We start from the raw sequence: 8,648 nt of genomic DNA, 5'->3' as shown, positions 1-8,648 counted from the left end.
AGCAGCTTTAACATGTTTAAAGTGGCTATAAGAAAATAGCCAAAGCATTGAAAATGCCAATTTCCACCATCAGGGTTCCAACCATCAAGTTGAACTGGAGATCTTAATAATTGGCCTAGACATGGATGTGTGTCTATATTGTCTCTATATGCAATGAGGAGGATGGGTAAAGTGGCCAAAGATCCAAGGATCACAGCTGGAGAATTGCAGAAATTAGTTGGGTCTTGCGGTCAGAAAGTCTCATAAAAAAATATCAAACATCTCCTACATCACCACAAGTTGTTTGGGAGGGTTTCAATAAAAAAAAGCCTCTTCTATCATCCAAAAACAAACTCAAGCATATTCAGTTTGCCAGACACTACGGGAACTTCAGATGCGACCGGGTTCTATGGTCAGATGAAACAAAAAAAAAGAGCTTTTTGGCAGCAAACACCAGAGATGGGTTTGGCGCGCACAGAGATGAAGTACCCAATGCCCACTGTTAAATGTGGTGCTGGATCTTTAATTTTGTGGAGCTGTTTTTCTGCCAGAGGTCCTGGACATCTTGTCTGGATACATGGCATCAAGGACTCTATACCAACAGATAAAAAATCTAAATATGGCTGCTTCTGCTAGACATCTTACAAGGGGATCTTCCAGCAGAACAATGATCCAAAACAAACATCAAAATCAACAAAAAAAATGGTTCACAGACCACAAATTAAGGTTCTGCCATGACCATCCCAGTCACCTAACCTGAACCCCATAGAAAACCTGTGGAGAGTCCATCAACATGGACCTCTGAATTTGAAGGATCTGGAGAGTCCTATAGTGACTATAACTTTGACCATCTGGGAGCTTTTGACTTCGAGCTGCTTGTGACCACATTGTGGAAACTAAAACATGGAAAAAGTGTAAAGATCCCCATGTATGACTTCACTACACGTGGATGGCAGAAAGACTGGGCGAGTATGTGAGGCAGATGTTTAACATATTTTCCAGAAGTACATTACACAAATATATACCACAGATACACCGGTCATATTATATAATGATGGCAAGCAAAAAACAAAGTTTGTTTGGTGGTCTTTTATTTTCCAGAAAACCGTCCATGGTGCCAGTATCATTATCTTTAAAGGAATCTTATAATTTGCATATAAAAAGGTCTTGCAGGTATGATGGTGAACTGTTTCAGTTTGTAAGGTTCTGAATGTTTAGGGAATGCTGATAGACAATAGAAATAGAAATTAAAATTAAAGAAGGAGACAGTAAAGAAATAATGGAAAGGGACCATTTATTTAAATACATCTTAAGACATAATCTGGAATTTCCAAAACAGCATCACAATGCATAATAGTCAGATATTTTAGATTCAAATTAGCTAAAGTCCACTGTTTTTTGTTTTTCAAAGATGCGCTCAGTAGTTTTTGGAATATGTTGCCATGTTATAGCAGTCGTCTTGCACTTGTGCTGACATCTAGTGGCGTGGAGGCAACATCATGTAAAATAATTCATTTTCCATTACCAATGCCAGTGTAAAAATGGGCTATTCACAGTTAGCCATCAGTAATTTGTCTCTCAAGTGACAATGTCCAATAAGAGAAGGGTTACCAAGATGAGAAGTATTCTGCTGGTCATTTGTTCCCAACATGGCAGCCCCTGTGAGGTGACCTGCTCCATGTAAAATAAATCAGCTTTTATTAGGCTAGTGATTTGACTGGAGTCTTTAAATCATGTGTGTCTTTATCTCTTGTGCAGAGACGTGCACAGGGGGGTGGCTACAGTGGCCAAAGCCACTGCCCCTTTTCCCTCTTGGGCTCAGGTGACCGCACTGTACAATTGTGTTGAGAATAATAGCATCTCCGAATATTGCTATTCTGAGATGCGGGTTGGCACTCTTTTGGAGGCACGAGGGGGACCTATGCAATATTAGGCATGTGGTTTTAATCTACGGCCCTGCTCTTGTACAGTATACTTAATTTTAAACATAGTTTTCAAAGGTTAATATTCAGAGGGAAAACTTCAGGAAATAAATGACTGTGTGGATCTTACATTTCGCATTAAGTATATCACTATAAGTTACAATTAACAACATGCCACTCCTTCTCTTCTTAACTCAATTTCCTGTTGAACAGTTCAAGTCATCTTATGTTTTCCCTGCAGCTAATGGACATGAAGATTTTTGTAGATACAAATTCAGATTTTGGGCTGGTATGTAGGCTGAGGAGGGACATCCCAGGGAGGAGACAGGACATTGAGGGTGTCATTAAACAGTACAATAAGTTTGTGAAGCTGGCCTTTAAGCAGTACATTGCACCTACCATGAGATTGGCAGACATTGTAGTGTCACGTGGTGAGATTTACATTCATGTTATGTAGAGATTACTATGAACATAGCAGTAATTATGTAAAGGGGACTGACACTGTTGTTGTTGTCATTTTCTCTTTCTCTCCTTCACACAAACACACACAGGTGGAGGTAACATGGTGGCCATTGACCTGATCGTTCAACATGTTCACAGCCAGTTGGAAGAGGTGAGTTAAAAAGGTCCACCTCATCTTCCTCAAAACCCACAAAATGGTCTTTTGACACCACCTGCTGGCTAAAATATTTAGTATCACAGGGTTAAATGAAAAGAGATGCACCTAGAGCACTTTTACACATCTATGCTGCTCTTACACTTAGTTTAAAATGCAGATACAAACAGTAAAGTGTCTTAGTACTGCTGTTCTTAGACATCAGCACTCATGGAACGTGGCATGGTGTAAAATCACTAAATAACTAACTAACTAACTCATGAAATGTCTCTCATTTAATCAGATTCGAGGACTGGAACTAACTGTTGTATATAAGATAATACAGTAGATCACACATTCAAAATGTTTACAGTTTTTCCCAATTGTTTACAGACTTCGTTTAGGACTTTGGAACATAAGTTTCAGGTTTCGGTGATTATGTCCCAATTGTTTACACACTAAAATTGGAGCTTGATACGCAATCACCGAAACCTGAAACCTATGTACCAAAGTCCTAAACAAAGTCTGCAAAATTGCAAGCACAATTCCTGCTTTACACTCAGTTTTCAATTCTATATCACACTTTTTGCAAAACACTGCACACAGTTCTCTACATGCACAAAATTCAATATTAAAATCAAATCACAATGCCAAGCTCTATACACCAATTGGCAACACCCACTCCTCACAGGTGTAAACATTAGTTGCTGAATTGTTCACATAGAATCAGAGCTTTAGCACTATAAAAGGCCACAGATGAGCTCTCTTGTTTTGAAGGAAAATGGATGTCAATGGTGAAGCAAGATTTAGAGGTGCAGGAGTGAGAGGAAGAGGAGGAAGATGAAGACGAGGACAAGGAAGGACAGTTGTCTCAGATGAGAGCAGGACCACATTGGATGACCATGTGCTCAACCATGGCTTGAGTAAGAGGGAGGCTGGGCAGAGAGTTCAGCCCAACCTGAGCCAGTAAACGGTTGCATCTATCATCCACATTCAAAAATGTATATGCTATTGTGAACATGGTGATGGCAAGCAATACCAGAAATACTACAAGAAATCCAGAACCACATAATTGCAGACAACTCAGTGTTTCATAACATTCACCAGGTGAGCTTGTGTACATTGGACCGTGTATTAAAGCGCAAACGAATCCGGATGAAACAGGTCTACAGGGTGACGTTTGAGCGAAACTCAGAGAGGGTTAAAGAACAGCACTATGGATAATGTACAAGTAAGTACTATACTGTGAATTTACTATCATATCAGCACTGTATAGACACATTACAGTACTGTAATCCAGTGTATTGTGCCTCACCTAAATGACTGCTCTAGGTCTATTTCACATATCGTTGTCTGTTTCAGAGAGTCTTGGATCTGGATGCCGCTGCAATTCAGCATGTTTATATTTACATTGATGAGGCTGGCTTCAACCAAGCCAAAAGAAAGGGATTAGGGTGGAAACATTATTGGTCTCCGTGCCATAGTGTATGTTCCTGGACAGTGTGGAGGGAATATCACCATGTGTGCAGCCGTTAGCCAGCAAGGTGTCCTCCATCACCATGCCAACCTTAGTCCCTACCACACCACCCTTCTCATCACATTCCTGGACAAACTACATGGCCTCCTCATTCCAGCCGAGCAGAGGGGTGGACCAGAGCAGTCCAGGTATGTTGTCATGTGGGCCAACGTGAGTTTCCACCGGGCTGTTCTGGTCGGATCTATTCATATGGCACGTTTGTGTGTAATTTTGGTGCAAAAAAAAAAGAAAAGGAAAGAGATAAAACCATTTTGAATGCAGTGTTTGCTTTTGCTAGAGATTTGCTGAGTTCTACATTTTGTGTTTGTGGTTTTGTGTTTTGTGTAAAGAGTTTTGGGACAATGGGCCAAAGATTCAGTGAACAAGTATAAACAACTGTAAATATACCATATTCTCATTTTCCTGCAACAATAAAATATGAAGCTTTGAAAATGTTTTCTTTATATTGAACTTAGTTAAGATGTGTATGAAGGGAAGTGAATGGAATGCAAGGTGTAGTGTAACTGGATTTTGGAAAGAGGGGATGTGTCTAATTGATGGCTGCTAGAAGTTCCAGAATGGCTAACATCTCTTCCAGCACTTTTAACGCTTGTTAAATAGTGCCAGCTGTTTTGCCATTGTGTCTGTAAGAATTCTGCACGTAGAAGAATGTCTTGGTGTCATAAAATCAGGCTAATGACTCACTGGCCTGCTTTACCCTTTTCTCTGCATCTCCTCCGCACTCATCCTCAATTTTCTGTTTGTTTGTAGGAACAAAGACACCAGCCGTGACGGGTTTATCTTTTACTCAAAGAGACTGATGAGGCTGCTTATTGAACACCCTCTGTCTTTCTTGCCCTCCAAGGTTTGTGTGGGTGTATTTGTGTGTGCAATATGGATGTGTCTTTTTATCAAAGCTTTATATTATTTGGGAGATAAAAGCTAATTCTGTGGTGCTTTAAATTATAGATTCATATTGTGCTGGGTTTTTTATCTGCATTCATTCATTGCACTTCATAACGTTCCTCTTTAGCTTTACTCTGTCATCACACAAATTTCTCTTTTACAGGCTTGCACTGTCCAGACACCACAAGGCCAAGAGAGTGAGGGACACAGATTTAGCAGAAAAGGGGTACATTTGTGTGAAGCTGTGTCTCTAAATGGTTCATTTTCAGTATTTTGAAATCATGATAGTTATGAAGCAGCCCCGTCTTTCTCTCCCTCAGATCACATGTGTCCATTCTTCGAGAAGGTGAAAATAAGAAACCCGCTCTGAAAGCCATGTGCAAGGATGTGCGTATTGGCAAGATTCTGATCCAGACCAAACTTGACTCAGGAGAACCAGAGGTAACGTAGGCCTTAAATCACTGCACACACTATCAATAACAGAATCAAAATGTCTTTCTATAGGTGGAGCTATTCTCTCTTGTGTAAACTAAATGTAATTCTAGACTACAGGATGTCTTTCTGAAAGTTTTTTTTTCTGGTCACTGATTGAGCCTAGCTCTTAACATATATATACATTTGTAATAGTAATTGTTGATGCTATTATTGTCCTGACTATACATTGTGATCAGTTGATTGCCATTTGGTGAATAAAAGTAAAAATGTCTTTCCATAAGAGCAAAATCTGTACATTATTCAAAACTTTTTGCTGCCAGCATGTATATGTATATATAATAAAAAATATCCAGATAATTAAAATGCTTTACATTCTTGTAGCAGAAGAGTTAATCATTGATAAGACAATACAAAAAGCGGCTTAGAATACAATATATTGTTTACTACCATATTATTGATCATAAGTCAGTCATTGGCATACAGTTCACAGCAATCAATTTCACAAGTGAATTCATCAGTCAGTTTGCGATTTATTATGAGGACTTGTTTATGGACCCGTCAATTTCAACAAGCATCAGACATGCTTGTGTGGTGTCTCGGATGCATTGCGTCATAAACATAAAATGTTTTGGTCACTGTATCAAGTTAAATATAGTTTAATACTCAATCGTTAAACACATCTTGAGATCCCTTAGTTTGCATTTGCGCTCCTTCAAGTGTTTTGAACGCAAGAACGTAACGCATGTTTGTGTTGTTCCACCTACTGAAGTGTTTTAAACAAAATCTAAAAAAAAAAAATTTTTTTTACCTTTTGTCAGTTTTCTGAAGATTTCATCGAGATGTGGAGAGATGACACGAAAGATGGAGAACAGTATGTGTGAAGGGCTATAATGCGAACTATTTTGAGGTCAAATTTGATTAATAGATTTACTAAAACAATTGTGTTGTCGAAAAACATGCTGAAGACTTTTACAGGTTCTTCTACTATTGGTCAAATTTGAACTTAGAAAAAAAAGTAGTTTTAATTTTTTTTTTTTGGGGGGTGAATGGTTTACGAGGACTTTTTTTTTGGTTACAAACTGGTAATTACAAGGGTATTGACAATTTATTTGACAACTGTGGCTCAGGTGGTAGAGTTTGTCGGCCACTAAACGCAGGGTTGGCTGTTCGAATCCCGGCCCACACGACTCCACATGCCGAAGTGTCTTTGGGCAAGACACTGAACTCCCAAGTTGCTCCCAATGGTAGGCTAGCACCTTGCATGTGTGTGACTGTGTTAGTGAATGGGTGAATGAGTAACAGTGTAAAGCACTTTGAATACCGTAAAGGTTAAAAAGGCACTATATAAGTACAGAACATTTACAATGTAAGAATATAGAGAGTTTTTTTGTGAGGCTTAGGTTTAGGGGTAGGGTTTAGGGATATTATCTATAGTTCGTACAGTATAAACATCCTTATGTCTGTGGAGAGTCCTCATAAGGATAGCTGCACCAACATGTGTGTGTGTGTGTGTGTGTGTGTGTGTGTGTGTGTGCGTGCGTGCGTGCGTGCGTGTGCGTGTGTGTGTGTTAAATGATACTGATGTCAGGTATTTTTTTTTCTTCTGACAGCTCTCCTCACACTAGTAAATTTTGCCTGTTGGTCTCTGTCTCCGTGGTAACAGAGATCTCCTGACTCAGTTTGATTCTTTTTGGTGGCTGTGGTTTCCTCTCCTTCACCTTGTTTCCGTGGTAACTAAGGCTTTTCCTTCCCCCTTTCATTTAGCTGCACTACCTGTGACTGCCCAGAGACATAAGTGAGGATCATTTGATTTTGATGGACAGCACCGTTTCCACGGGAGTGGCAGCCATGATGACGGTGCTGTTGGTATGTGGCTGACAACCAAATGTTTTCCAATACATTTAAAAAAATAAGCACATCTCTCTCCCGTGTATATTTATGCTGAACATTACACACTTACAGAAAGTATACTGTATTTGTCATATCTCAGTAATTAGGCTCAAAAATTAGATTTTTGATTAGCATATTTATCTACAGGACCATGATGATCAGGAAGACAAGATTGTGTTGTGTCACTGCTGATGGCAGAGTTGGGGGTTAACTCAGTGGCTTACGCCTTTCTTCGTGTCAAATTCATCTCCACTGCTGTTGACAAGAGACTGGATGTTTTCCTCCATGTCATTCCAGGGATAGGTAAATTTTTTCATGTTAAGTCACTTGCTGCCTGTTGCTGCTTTGTACAAGATTACCATGATGATCTTAACTCCAGGGTTCCCACACTTTTTAGACCAATTCATTTCCACAATTTTTACAGTTTATAGAGATTGCACTCAAAAAGAGCTAAATCTAGCTGCTGAAACATATTAAGCATAAATAGAATCATTTGTTGTCTAAGTATTTCCATGACTTTTCCATAACACTTTAAGACTTTATCCATTCCAATTTCTTTCTCATGCCTGCAAATCACAATTTAAAAATCCAAGGATATGTTCAGGCTTTCCATCACCTTGGGAAATGTGTAACTCATCCTGAAATATGAGATGATATTATGTAACAGAATCGTACATTGGTGTAGAAGTAGATATCTGTTAAGTGTCAATAACTGCGAATAGATGATTTTTAAATCTAACTAAATGGAAGAAACAGAACAGTAGTTTAGGAATATCTTGGTCTGTCCTAATTGCTTGTGTGTTTATGTGTGTCTGTTTGCTATCTTTGAAAGTGACAATGGTGACCGTTACTTTGGGAAAGATGGGTCTTCATCATGGAGCGATAAGAAGAAACACGTAGCTGCTGATCAGAGGTTTGGAGCTTTGTTTAATGTGGTATATTGTAGTGTGCTCTTAAGTCATCAACATTTGCGCTACAGGTACTGCAGCGAGCGTGCACATTATTATGATCCGTGAGGACAACATTGTATTTCATAGTCAACCTGGAACAAGAAAGCTTTTGTCAGGCACAAATGTAAAACAATTAAATGTCTATTATAACTGTACTCTGTGCATAAACAGAACAGTTGGATGTCTTTTGATGTTATAAACAAAACAACCTGCTTACTATCACAATAGTGTTCACTTTTATACATTTATAAATACTAGTCTATATATTTGTGTAAATGGTTAGAATGGCTGGCCCATTTGGCTGTTTATTGGTTTTGCACATTCAATGTGAAATACACTTTTTGCAAACCCTTGATAATGCCTCTTTTAAATTTTAAATTAATTTGTTCCCTCTTCCTCACATCTCCCTCTTGTTTACCTACAAAATCTGTTTGTCTCATATATAGACAATCATA

The 8,648-nt window shown here is 38.8% G+C and overlaps 1 pseudogene; it reads left to right on the top strand.

The window, feature by feature from the left end:
* The first annotated feature begins 153 nt into the window (after window positions 1-153).
* Window positions 154-8,648, top strand: LOC127620675 (uridine-cytidine kinase-like 1; annotated as a pseudogene).

The sequence above is a fragment of the Xyrauchen texanus genome, chromosome 27 (assembly GCF_025860055.1).
Source record: "Xyrauchen texanus isolate HMW12.3.18 chromosome 27, RBS_HiC_50CHRs, whole genome shotgun sequence".
NCBI classification, from domain to species: domain Eukaryota; kingdom Metazoa; phylum Chordata; class Actinopteri; order Cypriniformes; family Catostomidae; genus Xyrauchen; species Xyrauchen texanus.
This window is presented reverse-complemented; position numbering and strand designations above follow the sequence as displayed.